General features: G+C 49.2%; 1 long non-coding RNA gene across 1 annotated transcript; it reads right to left on the minus strand.

Moving 5' to 3' along the window:
- Positions 1-5,150: 5,150 nt before the first annotated feature.
- LOC121489068 lies at positions 5,151-16,736 on the minus strand. Its single transcript, XR_005987261.1, has 5 exons — positions 15,405-16,736; positions 15,080-15,238; positions 13,616-14,488; positions 12,697-12,947; positions 5,151-7,537 (listed from the first exon to the last, which is right to left on the minus strand). It is a non-coding gene; the product is annotated as an uncharacterized LOC121489068 (long non-coding RNA).
- Positions 16,737-17,957: the final 1,221 nt, after the last annotated feature.

The following is a 17,957-nucleotide window of genomic DNA, read 5'->3' on the forward strand; positions in this document are numbered from 1 at the left end:
AACCACAGGGCTCCTGGACCATCTTCAAAACCAAGTTTCTAGAAAGCATTATCTCTACTCTGACTCTATATTCTCATGTCCTATTCTCTCCCCGTTCTGCATTCCAACCTCTGTGGTTTCTATCCACCCACTGGGACAGCTCTCTTCTGGGACCTCACCAACTTCCTTGCCATGCTATTCAACAGGCTCTGTTCGCTCCTCATCATTCCCGGCTTCCCAACACCGGGGGACATTTTGGGCCTCTTCTTCCTTGAAACACCTCCTTTCTTCAGTGTCTGGGACACCACCTGCTTGGTCTAGGCCTTCACCACTTCTTCCCAGGGGAAGCTGCTTTGGGCCTGCCCCTTCTATCCATCCTCACATGGCTGCCATAGCATCATTCTGAAATGCATTCTGATGGTGACTCTGCTCTCCCCTGCAGCTCCCACACCGGCTGACATCCCAGCTCATGTCCCTGTGCCCCCCACCCCTGAGCCTGCTCCAGCCCACTGTCTGCCCTCGGCTCCCTCCCTCTCTGGGCCTTTGCACTTCCTGCTGTCCCATCCCTTTGCTGTCTCCAGCTTGTTCTTCAATCCCTACTTTTGTCTCTTACTTCTTCCAGAAATCTTTCCCTATCCCCGCCTACTGGCCCTCCACTCCCCAGCCCCACTTGGGATTAGGTGCCCTTCCCATGATGGGTGGGGTATTAATAGCATCTTTGGCAGTCAGAATAATGTAAGCACTATTGATTTAATTAAAATTGTGCCGTAACTCTCTTGGGAAGGTGAAGGAGGGGAAAAGGTGTGTTTACGTGTGGGTGTTGGAGTGTGTAGGGGGAGAGGTGCCTGATAAGAGCTTTATCTTCCTCTTCCACAGCAAGAGTTCAGGAATCAGGAGAGGATGGTTCAAACGGAAAAACTCATGAATAATCATGTAAGCTTATCATTGAGAATTATGGAGGTAAATATTAGAAGAACTAACTCAAGAGTGTGAACTTTGTGATTCTGGGCTAGGGGACTGTTGCTGTTTAACCAATATTTATTGTACAACTGACCAAATCAAAATTAAATTAGGAAAATAAATGAAACAGATCAACTCAGAGCTGCTGCGCTCAGCCTAAGGGGGCAGACCTGGTCCTCCCATCCCGGGGACTTTGACAGCACAGTTGGAAACTAGACAAATCGTGGTTTGAGAAATGCCCGGGAAACAAGAGGAGAACTGCCAAATGCCTTGGATGAGATACAGCCACTTGAACAACAATGAGTCTCTCTGTGTGATGGGGGAATTTTGCTGCATTTAGTTTCTATAATGCACACATCTCTCCTTTGCAGTCTGTTGGGCATTCAGAATCTGGAAAAGGCCAGAATCTCTCCCCCAGGCTGTATTCCCTGAAACCTACAGATTGTCATTGCCCCACATTTAAGAAGCTATGTTTTTCTGAGTGTTTTTTTCTGGCTGAACATGTGCCTTCCTGATCCTCTTCGGAGACATGAGGAGGAGGTCTTGATAAAGCACACAGGAAGGGACATCCAGGTGGCTCAGCGGTTGGGTGTCTGTCTGCCTTCAGCTCAGGGCATGATACCAGAGTCCCAGGATCGAGTCCCGGATTGGGCTCCCCGCAGGGAGCCTGCTTCTCCCTCTGCCTGTGTCTCTGCCTCTCTCTGTGTCTCTCATGAATAAATAAATAAAATCTTCAAAAAAAAAAAAAAAAAGGCACACAGGAAAAAGCACCATTCCCAGAGCTGTCTCTGATAATATGTAGGATTTTTCAGACGTAATTCTAGCCATTTTAGATCAAGGAAAGCGCGTGTTTTGGTTAGGTCCTTTCCAGGCCAAGTTTCTACACAGATTTTCAGCAATGTCAATGCATGATATATAATTATAGTATCTTTAAATTAGGAAGAGGCTGCATGAAGATGCTAATGCAGCTTGCTGCATTTAGAAAGGCTTTCAGCCCGAATCATGTAGAACAGGGACCTATTTTACTATTTTATTTCATAGTCACATGTGAAATAATGTCTTTTTTAAGCCTTAGAAATTTGTATATTTATGAAATCTGCAAAAGGGAGCGTCACGTGTGGGGGCCGCCCCAGGGATTTCTAAGAACACCTCTTCCATGGGGTTTGTAAGATTAGAAGAGTTTTGAGAGGTGTATTCTCAGGGTTTGCCCCTGTGGCTGAAAACTCACACCCACCACCATTCCCAAGAGTGGGTCCTGCCGTCCCTCGCCCCCACCCAAGCACAGAGCCACAGGACAGTGGGGAGGGCAGGCCCTCCGGAGGCTGAGCCAAGCACCCACTCTGTCCTGTGGATTGGGATCCAGGACACCTGGAGATACAGTCAGTATCATGGGCACCAAACTTGCTAGGATCATGAAAAGAACAGCCATGGTTCAGCAGAGATGAGAAAGCTGCTCTGCCAAGATAGGGAGAGAGGAAAAGCAGATGTCCTGGGCAAGCAGGGATGAGAGATCTCGTCTTGAGAGAGGCCAGCCAGCAGACACCTATGGGGACCAGGAGACAGACAGACAATTCTGTCCTCTGTCCCTTGAAAAGACAAAGACATGCAGACACAGTAATACATCGTAAGAAAAAAAAAGATGACAGAGAGAGAGAGACAGATGCATAGACAGAGAAGACGAAGGGAACTGAAGGCTGGCCTGGGTTCCCCACACATACCCCTGCCCCCAGGATGGGCTACTCTCAGGCCAGGATCCCTTAGCTGGCCCTGTCACCAGCAGGGGCATCGTCATTTTCTTATAACCTAATGGAAGGGACTCTGTCCCTTTCGGTACAGTCCCTGGGTGAGTCAGTCACCAGACAGTGCTTGGCATGGGAGGGAGCTGGGGCTGCTGTTTTGTGTCTGTTCTGGTAATTTATTTTTATCCTTTTGGGGCAGGGGTGGGGGTGGGGGGAACACTTGGTGCTTTCTTTCCCCCAGAGGGATGGGAATTAAGCATGTCAGTCAGTATAAAACTCACCAAATATGTCTCTTTGTTCAGACAATGGTATTTTTTTCCTAGTCATTAAGTCAATGCTGCTGTAGGAGTGACACTTAAGTGACTGGGTTTTTATTTTTGTCCCCAAGGTACAAAAAGTACTGCTTACTTTCTTACTGTGTACAGGCTGGGGGATGTGTCCAAGGCAATCCTTCCAGAGCTTTGGAGAGTTGGGAGTGGTTGATCTGTGCAGAGATCTGCCTCGGTCACCACCTCTGTAGAGTCAGAAACTGCACCATGGCATGTTTCGAGACTTCTACCCACTGGCTTGTAGCGCAGACTGGGTACCCCACGAACGCATTTGAAAGGATGGGCCTGAGGGCTGTGGCTGTGGGTAGAACTGGCCACAGCAGGCAGGGAGGCAAGGAGGGGAGCAGGGGGGTGAGGAGCTGGGCTGCAGTGGTGTACGCCTGCTAAGATGGGGTGGGGGTGGGGTAAGCAAGCACCTGCTTGCCTCTGGTCTGGCTTACGGGGAAGGACAAAGGCTGTTCCAGGGTCACGGCAGCCAGTCGGGCTCTGAAGGGTGGGGGCCATAGGGTATCTGGGAGAGAAACTGGGCTGCCCATCCCACAGTGCAACCAACACAAACATGCTGGCTAGACTCCGAGGGTGTCATCACCATGAAGCCCTCCATGGCTTCCAGTGTTCCAGTACCCCAGCTCTGCTGGGGTTAAAGGGTACCCAGCCTGAGTGATCATAGATTCTGGGAAGACTGTCTTGTAGGTCACCTCCCCCCTGCACTGGGACCTGCACTGTCATAGAACTGTGGCTGCCAGTGATGGGCGGGGTGGTAACCTCCCCAGAGGCCCTACAGGGAGGGTTGAGGCTGCCCTGGCAGGGAAGCCAACCAACCCTGCTCTGAGCTTTGATCCTGTTTTCCTTCACTCTCACTCTAGGCCTGGGATATAGAAGTGTCGGGGGAGTGAGGGAATGCTCTCCGTCCCCCTGCAGGTGGCCTTCAACCTCTGCTTCACCAAAGGCCCCGTGAGGCCAATTTTCCAGTTTCCATCAGAGGCCTCCTCCCATTGATTTCCGGCTTCAGGGGTCCTGGGAGCCTCTTGTTCCCTCAAGGTCTCTGTGGTCTTCATTTCATTGTTTCCGGCAATGACGGTTGCCCTGTGAAGTCACTTGTGAAACCAAGCTGTCTTGGTTTTCAAGATTTGGGGAAATTATTTAATTTTTGTTTTCTGCTGAAAGTTTGAGAGAAGTCTTGATTTTTTTCCATCAAATTTAGAGATCTACAATAGCCAAACTGTGGAAGGAGCCTCGGTGTCCATCGAAAGATGAATGGATAAAGAAGATGTGGTTTATGTATACAATGGAATATTACTCAGCAATTAGAAACGACAAATACCCACCATTTGCTTCAATGTGGATGGAACTGGAGGGTATTATGCTGAGTGAAGTAAGTCAATCGGAGAAGGACAAACAGTGTATGTTCTCATTCATTTGGGGAATATGAATAATAGTGAAAGGGAATATAAAGGAAGGGAAAAGAAATGTTGGGAAATATCAGGAAGGGAGACAGAACATAAAGACTCCTAACTCGGGAAAACGAACTAGGGGTGGTGGAAGGGGAGGAGGGCGGGAGGTGGAGGGGAATGGGTGACGGGCACTGAGGTGGACACTTGACGGGATGAGCACTGGGTGTTTTTCTGTATGTTGGTAAATTGAACACCAATAAAAATTAATTAAAAAAAAATTTAGAGATCTCACCAAGTTGTATCTTAGGATTAGTGGGCTTCTCATTTTAATTAGGGCAAGAGGGCCCATCTCAGTTCATTATAAAGTCTTCCATTTATTCATTTATTTAACAAACATTAGATACTTACTATGAGCTAGGCACTGTTTTGGTTTTTGTTTGTTTTTTTTAAACTAAGCTCTAGGCTCAACGTGGGGTTTGAACTCAGGACCCTGAGATCAAGACTCAAATGCTCTATGGACTGAGCCAGCCAGGCGCACCAGGACTAGGCACTGTTTTAAGTTCTGGGGAGACAGTAGTGAAGAAAGCAGAGGAGACCAGAGGAGACTCTCTGCTGTGTGTGTGTATGTGTGTATGTGTGTGTAAGACAGATGGGGGTGAGGGTGGGTGGAGGGAGGGAGAAGGAAGAAAGAGGAAGAGAACGAAAGAGTAAGAGGGAGAGAAAAAAATAAACACATTTTGATCTTTGATTCCACTTAATTTATTCAGAATTTTCAGGGCTTTTTTGTCCTCCTATATGTTCACACTTTCTCCTGGAAATCTGGCATGTTCCCCAGCTTTCCTTCCCTCTCTCCAGTAATTTCCCCCACTGCCACAAAGGTTTCTCTTGTCTCTCTTCTGCTTAATAATCCAACCTCCTGTAATCCTATTAACAGTAGTTTCGAGGTGATGGGGGCCACCAGCTCCCCTGCACTGTCCTCGTCTCATCCCCCCAACAACAGGTAATAGCCATTTTCTAAAGTCTTCTTTCATTTCATCTGAGAGATCTATTCCAGAGAATAGGATTATCAACAACATTTCACTGCTTTCTTCTTTTACTTCTGTGCTCGGGCCTTTCTCACTGGGATCAGATTAATTTTCTTCTTCTATTCAGACTTCTTACAATTCATGTGTAAACCCAATAAGAGCAAGTGGATGTTATAAAAAAAAAAATCACCAAACCTCATAGTATGTATGTGTTTGAAAGGGAAAAGGAAGAAGAAAACAGAAAGAAGGAGGGGAGGGGAGGAGAATGTGAGTAGTGCTGAGGTCCTGCCTCCTACCACTCCCCATGTGTAGCCCAGTGAGCAACAGGTGGAAGGTGTGATGGGAATCTGTGGTCTTCTTAGGGGGTTGGGTCCCCTGCACCTCTGACACTGGGAGCATCTCATGTGCACTTTCTACAGCACACAACCCATAAGGCAATCCGACTACACCTGGTGATTCACCAGGGAAACTGCCATCTGTCCCCACTTTGAAGAGACACCGGCTATGTTGGATTTCTGAAAGGCGGTGTGGTACTGGAGAGAAATCTGTGGTAATGTAAGGGACTTTCATGAGTAAATCTGACTACACAGCAGAAGGTCTTACGTGGAGATTTTAGAATCCAATCCTCAGGTGAGATGTGATCCATTGTACTAAGACACGTCATCCCATCACACACATCTGGGATCTCATAGTCCCTCTGACAGGCTGAAGTAGGCACACACCTCTCCCTGGAGCCTCCAATTTATAGCCTGATGATCCATGGCTTGGTATATGTAGGCAGATGAGCAATCCGATTCCTACTCTCTGGAATCTGAAGTTGGGAATAGCCAAAGAATAAGGTGGTTAGCCAGAGGAGCTAAGGCTTGGAAGTCCCACAGTGCCATTTCTGCAGGTCTGCCTTATTCAATGTGGGAGGAGATTTCATGCACATAATTCATTCACTTAACATCTATGGCACCGGTGATGCCTCAGGCACCATTCTAGGTACTGGGGATACAGAGAGAAACAAGGTCCCTGTTCTCGAGGCACTTACCCAGAGGCAAGCAATAAATAAATAGATGAGCAAGATGGTCAGAGAATGGCAGAAAGCCCTCAAGTTCTGGAGCAAAGCCATCAACTGTTTTCACAAGAAACTATTTTTATTTTGGGAAACAGCTCTCTGATCGCTATTGGGTTTTGTTGTTGTTTATAAGTTTAAGTGGCAAGGTAAGTTTGGTGATGAGGTGAAAAAGACCTCCATGGAGGATATATGTCATCAATTCACTCTGGCCTCCCCAAACCATGGAATACTCTTCCTCAGTTTTGAGAACTCCCCACCTTATGAACTCATACCTCTCCATGGTGGAAGCCAAGTGAGTTCCCAGTCTCACTTGCAGATGGAGCTGAGCACGGGACGCGAGATGCCACCAATCAGATGCACCTGCGTGAGCCTAAGTGACACCGAGAAGCAGGTGTCAAGGAATCTTCTCTGGAGAGAACAGCAGATCCATCTGGCTCCCAGAGGTGGCAGCAGCAGCAGCAGGCATCCCAGTGATGGTCTCCAGATTCAAGTGCCCGGCTGCCTAGCTGGGCAACAGCGGTGTGTGTGTGTGTGTGTGTGTTGTGTGTGTGTGTGTGTGCAGTGGGGCTCATACAAGGATTGATCCAGGCAGATGCCCTCCAGGCCTGGTTCTCTGCCCTGCTTGGCAGCCTACTCTCCTTGAATGAATTCCTCTTCAGCTTAAACTAGCTAGAAAGGAGTCTGTTGCTTGTAAGCAAGGGCTGTCGCTGTCACAACGTGTATTGCATTATTGCTACAGAAAGACAATAATGCAACACACAAGATCATTTTGGACAGAGGGTAGTGCTGAGCTGGGAAGAAGCTAGCACAGGGTGTTATGAATGGGCCCCTGCAAAGGAAAAAATAGCCTGACAGGATGACATCAGTGCTGATTGCATGTGTAAATACATCTGATCAAAAATGATGTATCATCATTCATGTAGGATCCACACATTTGTAACAGTGGGGGGAAAACCCAGGCAAGGTGATGTGAGAGAGAGACAGGCAGGGTGGGGCTATTTTTGATAAGGTGCTCGGGTAAGCCTGTTTGAGAAGACGTTTCTGCTGAGACCTAAAATGTGAGAAGGAATCAACCATGGAAAGGTCTGGTAAGGACACTTCTAGGCAGAGGGAGTGGAAAATATGAAGGATGAGCTTGGGATGTCGAGGCACAGAGGGAAGGTGGGTAGGTCTCGAGGTCAGCATAAATGGGCCAAGGACATGATGAGCCTGGGGTGCAGGCAGAGCCTGGGGTGCAGGGATGACCCGGGTCATGCCAGTCATCGCAGGCTATGGGCAGACATTCATGTTTTGTTCTAAGGATGATGCAAATCCATTAGAGAATTTCAAAGAGGAAGCAGTCTTTAGAGTGTCCCCCACTGATCTTCACCTTCTAGTTTTTAAACCCTTTCAAAATCTCTTCCACATAGAGTATGGCTGGTCTGTGCACCCACCGGGATACTGCAAAAATGGCAGACTTTTGAGGCTAGGTCTAAAAGACAGTGTGACTTTGCCTTGCTCTCTTGGATCGCTCCCTTGGGGCAAGCCAGCCACCATGCTGTGAGGACACTCAAGCAGCCCTCTGGAGAGGACCTGGGGGCCCTAAGGGCTCCTGCCGGCAGACTTATGAATGAGACAGCTTGGAAGCCTATGCTCCAGCCCCGTCAAGCCTTCAAATGACTACAACTTCAACTGACATCTTGACCCCAACTTCCTGAAAGAGTCTGAGCTGGGGCCACCCAGCCAAGCAGCTTCAAATTCCTGATCCGTAAGTGGGTGAGATCATAAATGTTTGTTGTTCTAAGTCAGTGAGTTTAGGGGTAATTTGCAGCCTCTTTCCATTCTTCATAGTTAGTTTTGCCTGGCAGGGGCCCATGCTTTAGTAGCTGTTAGGTATTTGGATTATCAGCCCTGAGTAGGAGTAATCACGTAGAAGGGAGTCACGAGTGAGATGAGACCAAATGGTGGAAGCAGAGAGAAAGCGGCACCCTCAGGAGGGCTGAGTCACTCGTGCCGTTTGGGAGAAGACAGAGCAAAGAACTGCCCCCTGCTCAGCTTTACTAGCATCTTGGCTCTTTCTATATCCAGGTATTCTCCTGGGCTCCCAAGTCTATGTGACCTCACTGTAAATACCCTGTGACTTGGCACAATAGGGGTGAGTTCTTGTCCTCGCGCTACTCGAAGCAATTCTGAACCTGATGCTGGAGGACTGGGCTGTTGTCCTGATTCCCTCTCTGGGGCTGGGTAGAGTGTCAGCCCAGCTGTGGGCACAAGGCACAGGCCAGTGGTAGGAGCTGCCTTCTGCCTCCACATGGTCCTCACCTCACATCAGCCTCCCCAGCCAGGTGGGATAAGGGGTCATGTAAAGGGAATCCACTTCTTCCTCTCTTCCCATTAGGAGGGGCTGGGTTCTATGGATCCCACATTCTGAGCTATGCTCCTTCTCTTTGGTTCTGGCTGTGCCTGAGAGCGTGTTTGGGTTGATTTCAAGGACACTCGAATGGCATGTAGGGATAGGAGGTACTAGAATTTCAGCTCCTTAGCATGAAAATCAGACACAGAGGATTTCCCCCATCTGGGGCAATAATTTTAAAAATATTAGATAGAAAAAGTTCAAATACAAAAATATAAAAAGCACACTTGCCACTTTGATTCTTTACATCATCTCCAGTGTTTCTCTAATGCAAACAGTCCTGTGATCAGCATACTTGTTCGCAGGCATAGCCATGTGCAATTGAGCGGGTATTTCCAAAGAGTAGATTCCTGGAAGCTTATCTGCACATTTTATATGTTGATAGGTTCTCCCAATGGCCCATCAAAAGGCTCTACCGGCATGTAATGACCACAGCACACAAAAGCACCCCTTTCCTTTTGCTGACACAAGATACTATAAAATTTTTAAATTTGCTTTTCTCTGATCCCTGGTGAGCATACATGTCCCTTTTCAACTGGTGGCCATCTGCATTCTCCTGCCAGATGCCTGCTCTCGTCCTCCGACCATTTAACATTGGAATATAAAGCTCTGTATTTGCTGTGAAGGGACTCTTGTAGTGTTGTTTCGCATGCTGCTCCTGTTGTCAGTACTTTATCTTTTATCTTTGATATGGTCTCTAGCGCTATAGAAGTTTTCTATTTTTGAAGCCAAATCTGTCCATTTTTTTTCCCTTTAGGGTTTCTAGATTTTGTGTCCTGCTTAGGAAAGTTTTCCCCACTCCAAGACTATAAAAAATATATTTTATCGTATTTTCTTCCAGTACCTTAAAATCCGCTTGATAGCTAATGTCAAATGGTCCTTTAGGAAGGTGGCACTGATTGACGTCCCATCAGCCTGCTTGCCCACACCTTCACTAGCCTCTAGCATTGCAATCTTTTCAAATTGCTGCTAACAGTGAACCACAGGTATCTCGTTTTAATTAGCATTACTTTAATTGTGAGCCAGGTCCAGAGTCTTCCCATATGGATATTAGTTCTTTATATTCCATTCTCTGTCAGCCTGCCTGATCCAATCTTGGCCCTAGTTTTTTTGGTTGGGCATTGGCCTTTATCTTATTGATAAAGGGCTCGTTGTTTACAAAGGAAATGAGACTTGTGTCCCACCCCATTCCCCCAGTTGGTCCTTATCTCTCTGCCATCTGCTAGAAGCTTCTGTTGCCAGCTGCTGGGTGCAGTGGATGGGAGAGGAGGGAGCCCTCCCCACACTGCACCTGTCGCGCCTGTTGCCTAGTCAGCTCCCTGGACCTTACTCCCCCCACCATACCTGGCACACCCCTAGAGCCAGCTCCCTCTCCTCCCAGCATCCTTTTCTGAACATTTAAGGTTGGATTTTCACCTTCAACTCAATCCCATCTATTTGCCTTTCACTTTCCAGCATCCTTTATTTCTCATAATCTGATACTGAAGGATATCGGTTTGGTTTCTAGTCCTATGATGGTCTTTAAATACTTATCATCTCAGTCATGTTTAGAGGGGTGGGTTGGAGCACAGAGGTCATAATAAGTTCTCAAGCTGCCATCTTGATTCAATCCCTCATTCATTATTTGTACAATTTGGTTCTTTTACTGTTTCTTGTGGGGTTTCTAAAATGTTTTTAATTTAATTTCAATTTGCCAACAGAGTATAACACCCAGTGCTCATCCCATCAAGTACCCTCCTTAGTGCCTATCATCATCACTCCATCCCCCCACTGACCTCTCCTTCTTCAACTCTTTGTTTCCGGACTTAGGAGTGTCTCATGGTTTGTCTTCCTACCTAATTTTTCCCCACTCAGACTCCCTCCTTTCCATTATGGTCCCTTTCACTATTTCTTATATTCCGCATATAAGTAAACAATATGATGGTTGTCTTTCTCTGATTGACTTATTTCACTCAGCGTAATACCCTCCAGTTCCATCCATGTCGAAGCAAATGGTGGATATTCATCCTTTCTGATGGCTGATATTTCTTGTGGTTTTAAATTTGATTTTCTCTTGTGTGTCAGCTGTACTCAAAAAATATACATTAAAAAAAAATATATTCTCTCCAAGTTTTCACGCCTAGTGTCAGCTGGAAATAATGGTTTTACCAAAAAACACTTTAATAAGCCACACTTACATTCACACAAACTAGATGAACCAGGCAGACCATTGTGAATTGAAGAAGAAGAAAGAAAATCAACTTCTGGAGGCTATAGCTGGGCACATTCCTGGGCACCAAGTTGGGGGCCATAAAGGTGTATAAGGGCAGCAGGAGGACACCAGAGGTGCTCTTTATAGGCAGCAACATCATCTCCACTTGGGGTTCAAGTTTCACGTGTGGCTTTGGGCAGTCACTTATTTATGTCAACATTGGTAATCAGTAGATGTAATAGTAATATTCACCATCAGTCAAAGGCATCTCGCAGGCTCCCTTGAGCCAGGCCCACAGGCATGTGGGAAATGCTGAGTGTCTCCTCCTCCTCTTCTTGTGCTCTTTCTCAGTTTTTAAATTTTGTTTTGTTTTTCAAAGAGAGAAAGAGAGGCAGGGAGAGAGAGCATGTGCATGTGTTGGGGGGAAGGGGCAGAGGGAGAAAGAGAATCTTAAGCAGGCTCCATGCCCAGTGCAGAGCTCCACATGGGGCTCGACCTCACAACCCTGAGATCATGACATGAGCAGAAATCAAGAGTCAGCCGCTTAACCAACTGAGGCATCCAGGTGCCCCTGTTTCTCGGTTTTTGATTCATCCTTTCCCCTCTCTCCATTTGGTCCTTTCCAAGTCTCTCTCTAAGTGTCCCCTGCACCCTGCCCTCATCTCTCCCTACCTGCTTCCATTCCTTTCACGGCGTGCTCCATAGAACATCAGTCTCACGAGTTGGTCCCAACAAAAGGGGCTCGGGGGTCCGATATGTTTCAGAAATGCTGCCTTCCGTGCCAACCTCCTAGAAGCGGGCTGGCATTCTAAAGCCTTCGGGAAGCCCTTCAGTGAGATGTGCCATCACTGCACTCAAGCAGCCAGCTCGCTGGGCCTGCAGGGGACTCCTCTGTGCACCCCTCATTAGCATTCTGCAGAACCAGTGATTGCCAGGCCTTGCCAGGGAGGTGGTGAGACGTGTGCGACAGTGTGACGCTGGGAATTCCCCAGAGCTAGGCCAGGGACAGTGATCTCCAGAAAGAACCTGGAGCAGGAAGTGAAATATCTCACCAGCTCCCACCACCACTGCCTGATCCAAAAGAGGAAGGGGAGGCAGGGACAGTAGCTGGAGCCCAGGTGGCAGCACAGCCACCCCGGCTAGGGACCAGACAGAGCTGCAGGGGTCCCTGCACTGCTCCTCAAGAAGTCCAGTCCCTGTGAGCTGGCGGCCAAAGCGACTCTTCACTCCAGGGCACTGATGAGAGGTTAGTGGGGCAGCGCACAGCCTCAGAGGCGCTTGCTCAATGGCTGGGCGGAATAGTGGTACTCTGCGGCCTCAGTGGAACATTCCCTCCAGGGTACCGCCATGAATGTGGCTCAATTTCAGTGACACCCAGACTTTGTCTCTCCCACTCAAGCCTTGAATTCCCAGGAGAGAACATGTCATGGGCCAGGTAGATCAAGCGAGCATCATCAGGGGCCCGGGGCTGCCCTGACCTGGCCTGGCTTCTGGGGAGGGGGTCTGAGCAGCCTCCAGCTTGCAAGGATCCTCTGTGACCAGAAAGCCCAGCCCTGGCCATGTGCAGGGCTTGCTGAGGGGAAATGAAAGCCCTGTGGAAACCAGTGGAGGAAGAATCAGTACTTACCAGGCCAGGCTTCCAGCGGATGAAGACCAAGCATCCTCTGAGGTTAGTGCCAGGTCTCTGGATCCGGGAAAGATCTGAGGGTGGCCCCTCCACCCTGGCCAGACTGGTGAGTCACACGAGCACCTTAGCGGGGGGGAGAGGGTGGAGGCCCAGCCAGTTCCCCTCTGTGTGCTGAGAACACTGTGTGTGCTTCTCCTTTCAGAGTGTAAGCTTGGTCTTCTCAACAAATCCTTTTATTGCACTTCTGAAGTCTAGGAATAAAGGAGCTATTTCATAAAAAGAAATACTGCAAGCAGGATAGATAACATTTAGAAAGTGCTTACTAGGGGCCGGCACAAGCCGGTGCGGTGGGTCTGGCCATCCCCATTTTCCAGCCGAGGAGACTGAGACCACTGAATAGCCTGGTTTCACAGCCAGGATGGATAGAGATATGTGCAAACTCAGGTCTCTAATTCCAGAGCCCATGCACCTGACCCCTGAACAAGACTGCCTCTATGACTTGTTCCTTGGGCCCAGGCTGACCCTACATCCCTGCTTGCCCTGGTTGGTTGACAGTCAGTTCCTGTTCATGCCTGTTGTTCCGGCACAATTATTAACAGCACCTCCTTTCACGCTCACAATGTGTCCTGGTTTGGATGATAACGTTTAAGGAAACTAGGCTAGCTGGAACCTAGATTATCATAGCAAGATGCTGGTGGGCAGAGCTCGGAAAATCCGGTCTGCAGCTGCCCCTCACTAGCCCAGAACTCTGGCTGCCATGCTCATTCTCCTGGGACAGACCTCCATTATGTTAGTGAGGGTGCCACCACTGCCCCCTGGATATCTGGGCACCTTTGCAAACTGGCCTTCTGAGATTTCTATGATGCCAAGGCTTGTCGTTTATGTTCTCTCTGTCCCCTCCCCCCTAATATGAATTTACCAGATCTTCTCTCTGTCTCCATTCTTTAGCCTGGCTATGAAAGAAGCCATTGTGTTCCAAATGCTCCCAGGTAGGGCAGCCATGCTCTGAGTGTTTTCTACTTCCCGCAGTGGATACCAAAGCTTGGGGCTTCTGAACGTTGTCCAAATTTGCAGATGTATCCTGGAAGCAGAGGCCTGGGGCTCCCACTGAGACTGAGCTGTCCTGGAGAGGGTGCAAATGGAAAGGATGGTGGCTTTGGGGTCCCATTTAGCTGGGCACTGGATTGTCAGAAGTGAGTCAGACACAGTCCTTGCCTCAAGTTTCTCATACACAGAGGGAAGGCAGATATTACAACAAAATCAGCCCTACAGTTAAAAAAGTGAAGCTGTGGCATAAAGTACCACTCAAACCCCAAAGACGAAATAGACAGAGAAAGTGTATGTGGTCAACTATCACCAGAACACTGCGTAACAAATGACCCCATCATTCAATGGCTTACATTATAAGGATTTACTTCTGACTCCTGTGTCTGCAGATTGACTTGGGCAGCCCTGCCAACCTCTGCTCGGCAGCTGGATTGGCTCCTGGGCAGGGGTTTGGTTGAAGTCTGCCCTGTCTCATTCTTTTGGAACCAGTGGGCAATGCAGAGGGAATCTGTGCCTACAGCAATGACAGAAGCTCAAGTGGGCATGCTCTGCTATCAAGCCCATGTCAAGGCTTTGCACAGGTCTGGTCTCCAAACAACTCATTGGCCAAAGGGGCTGGAGGTATACTACTCCCATGGTGGGAGCGGAGGGAAGTAAATACTTGCCAAATAACAATCCAAACTTCACAGAAGGCTTCACAGAGGAGTTGTCCGGTGTAGGCCTTGAAGAAGAAGCTGGATTTTCCCTAAATGAAGATAGTATACAGTGCTGCTGTCAAAAGGACAAAATATATCGGGGTGCGGGTAGTGATGGGAAGCGAGGGCATGGGGGGCTCCCTGGGCTAGAAGCCTGGCATGTGCTTTCCTTGAACACAATACTCTCTCCTCCACCCCCACCCATCAGTCATTTCCCTTATTTCCAGAGTCTAAAACTTCAACTATGTTTCACCAAATACAAGTTCAAGACTCGGTTTTCAGCAAGGAGTCACAATAGGAAGTGTAGTGCTTGTCCATCCACTGGGGATGTGTGCCAGTTTCACTGGGTGTAGATCAGCCAATGTGACAATCCACCTGCCCCCATCAGAGCGTTGAGGTTTCTAACCCTGCAGCCCAGCAGCCACAACCTTGAGGCTGGGACCAACGCGGCCCTCGGGGAATGGACTCTTTGAAGGCCAAGTCAAGGCAGAAGGAGGAACACCAAAATCCAGAACTCAGGAGCAGGACTTAAAAACCATTTGGAAAGGGCTGTCAGTGAGCAGAGGACCCACGGGTGCACGGAACTGGGCCAGACAATGGTGGGAAGGATGGTTACAGGACAGGATGCAAACAGCACAAACCTTGACAATGTAAAAATAAGAAGTCACAGCTTCTGGGAGAGGAAGGGGATAGGAAATGAATGAGCTCATTTCCTCATCCTAAATCACAGGCTGTCAGATGCCATCTACAGTGGAAACATGCTTAAAGAAACGAATCCAGCCTCCCGGTATTTTTCTTTCCTTTTAGGGAAATAATTTAGAAACATAAGCACAATTATTTGCAGCCTGGCAATTTCTTTGGTTTACATCTAGGTTTCCGTTCCTTCTGTTAAATTTAAATACTTTTCCCAGAAGAGCATGTATTATTGTACGAGCCCTTTTCTCCAGAAGCTTTCGATCCATCTACCTGTCCTTCTCTCCAAAGACGGCCGTGGAAAGAGGTGTCTGTGGGTGTTTCTGGGGGTGCTGGCTTCTGAACCACTTGAACGTTTTCTGTTCGTGCTCTTCAGTGTACATGAGTTTCTTACAGTGAGCGGGCGCTACTATTATACAAGCAAAGCCTTAAAAAACAAAACATTTCCGGAAAAGAGAAAATCCCGCGGGGGTAGGGGGGGTGGGGGGAGGGGTAGGTGTGTGGGGGTGCCGGCCCGAGCCTCTCAGCAGAGTGCACGCAGGGTCCCACTGCGTAGGGCGGGGGCGGGGCCGACCCCCCACTGCGAGGTCCCGGGAGGGCGAGGCCACCCCGCTTCCGGAGCTCGGAGCCCCGTGCCTGGGAGCCGGTGACCGCAGGGCGGCACTGGGCGGGGCCCGGAGCCGGTGACTGCGCCTCTGGGGCTGCGTCTTCCTCTCTCTGTAAACCCAGGAAGTCACCCTTGCCCTGCCTTACGTTCAGGTGGCCACAGGGGACGTGTGCTGTGCAGTGTCTGTGGTCGGCCCGAGTGGTCACTAGACAGACCTTTTAGTGCACTCTGCCACCAGGGGATCCAGTTGGAACCAGCACCACCTCCAGCCCAGTCTGAAGGCTGCAGAAGCGTTAGAGGGTCAGGTGGCTCTCTCCAGCTGTTTCTGAGTCCCGACAGCCACTCTTATGGTCTCAGCTCCATCTAGTGTCCACACTGGGACACCGTCACATGTAAGGGCTCCTTGTAAAATCCTTATTTCCATACTTGCAAAAGGTACAACATTCATTGGGCAAATAGGATGTACATAAGATCAGTTTAAAACACCCCGCCCACCCCCGTACTAAGATCTGGTATTTCAAAGCAAGCAAAGTAGTTCAGTACTACTAAGGATTTGTGCCTCCTGTCTTTGACAGCATATTCACACATCGCATAATATGACTTCTAATAATTGACATTGAATATTTACCATGTGCTGGGCACAACTCTGGGTCCTTTAATTGTGTGAGTTGATTTTACTCTCCATCCACAGCACTATGAAATGGTGGTGGTGTGGGGTGCTTATTGTCCCATATTATAGATCGGAACCCCGAGGCACACAGATAAAAGTAAAATTCATCACTCTTGTTTTCCGAGGGCAGGTAGAGGCTGCGTCATGGGGCTGAAGATGAGCAGGCAGCCAGATGGGAAGCTCCTGCCAGGCTGAGGAGGGAGAGAATGGGAGCTGAGATAGCCCTGGGACTCGGGCTGGGTCTGAGAGGCAAAGGGGGAGGAGTGTGCAGGATGGCTCACACCAAACTTTTAGTGTCAGGGTGGAGGCTGTGGTCTGAGAGGGAGCACACAGGAGTCGGCAGTTTGAGAATATTTGCTGAGCACCTCCGTGCCAGGCAGGGAGGTGCAGACTTCAAGTATGCAGGCATGGCCCCTGCTCTCGCAGGCTAGAGCCCCATGGGGAAGGTGGGTGTCAAAGGGTGATTATGAGTGTTTGCTGGTGCACAAAGATCTACCAAGGATGAGGACAACATGGGATGGAATCTCACTCACAGGTGAATCTCAGCAAACAGGCAGATGGGGTCTGAGGTGGAAGGTGGGTTCATCAATTTGGAGGACCAGACAGATGTCCTGAGGACAGTTGATCTGAAGATGGCTGAGGAGGAGGATTCATGGAGGAGATGGAAATGTGACCTGAGGGAACAAGAGGGTTTGTGGAGAATGAGAGTGGCCACAGGGTGGAGGGGCAGGGCAGGGCCAGGGGGGATGAGGGGTTGGGTGTTGGGCAGAGGGGTTCACAACCGGGGCTGTGGGTGCGAAAAGAGGGGAATGAGTGGAACATGAGCAACTCTTCCAGGAGGGAAAGCAGACAAGGTTGTACTCCAAGGAGACGCCAGGTTGAGGAGGGGTTGTTTCATTCTGTTTGTTCTTAGCAAGGAGATGACAAGGCATATGCATGGGCTGATGGGGAAGAGCATGGAGAGGGATGAGGTATGGGGTACGCAGGGCATCCTCACAGGAAGAGCAGGTCAATCACAAACGTGGCAAGCAAGAACTAGATAAGGAGTTGGTGGTGGTGGTGCCAGGGGGAATAGCAAGTGGTGACAGTTGGGAAAGGGGACAGGATGTGCAGCAGGTGGGATGCCAAGGGAGCTGCTCCCAGGGGCCTGGAACTTCTGGGCCTGAGGAGAGAAACAAGGGTGTCTGGGGAAGAGAGGTCTGGAGCCGTCTCCCATCCCCCCCCACCCCCCCACCCTACCCCCCACACACCCCCCCCACCCACCCCCGTGACAGGGGAGGAGGATTGGGTCAGCAGACAGGGCGGGGTTGCTCGGTTTCTCCTAGCAGGGAGAAGTCAAGGGTCAGAGCAGGCTGTGACCATGTTAGTGGAGGCCACTGGCCCGATGGACTAGGCCAGGGAAGGAAGGGAAGCCAGGAGAGGACAAGGAGGCTGAGAGCAAGGACAAGGGATAGAATTCTCTATGGGGGCAAAGAACAGGGTGTGTGTGGACCAGAGTAGATAGACATAGTGGCTCAGGAAGTTGGGGTCAAAGATGGGATTTCTGAGT

The sequence above is a fragment of the Vulpes lagopus genome, chromosome 4, assembly GCF_018345385.1.
Source record: "Vulpes lagopus strain Blue_001 chromosome 4, ASM1834538v1, whole genome shotgun sequence".
Taxonomy (NCBI): Eukaryota; Metazoa; Chordata; class Mammalia; order Carnivora; family Canidae; genus Vulpes; species Vulpes lagopus.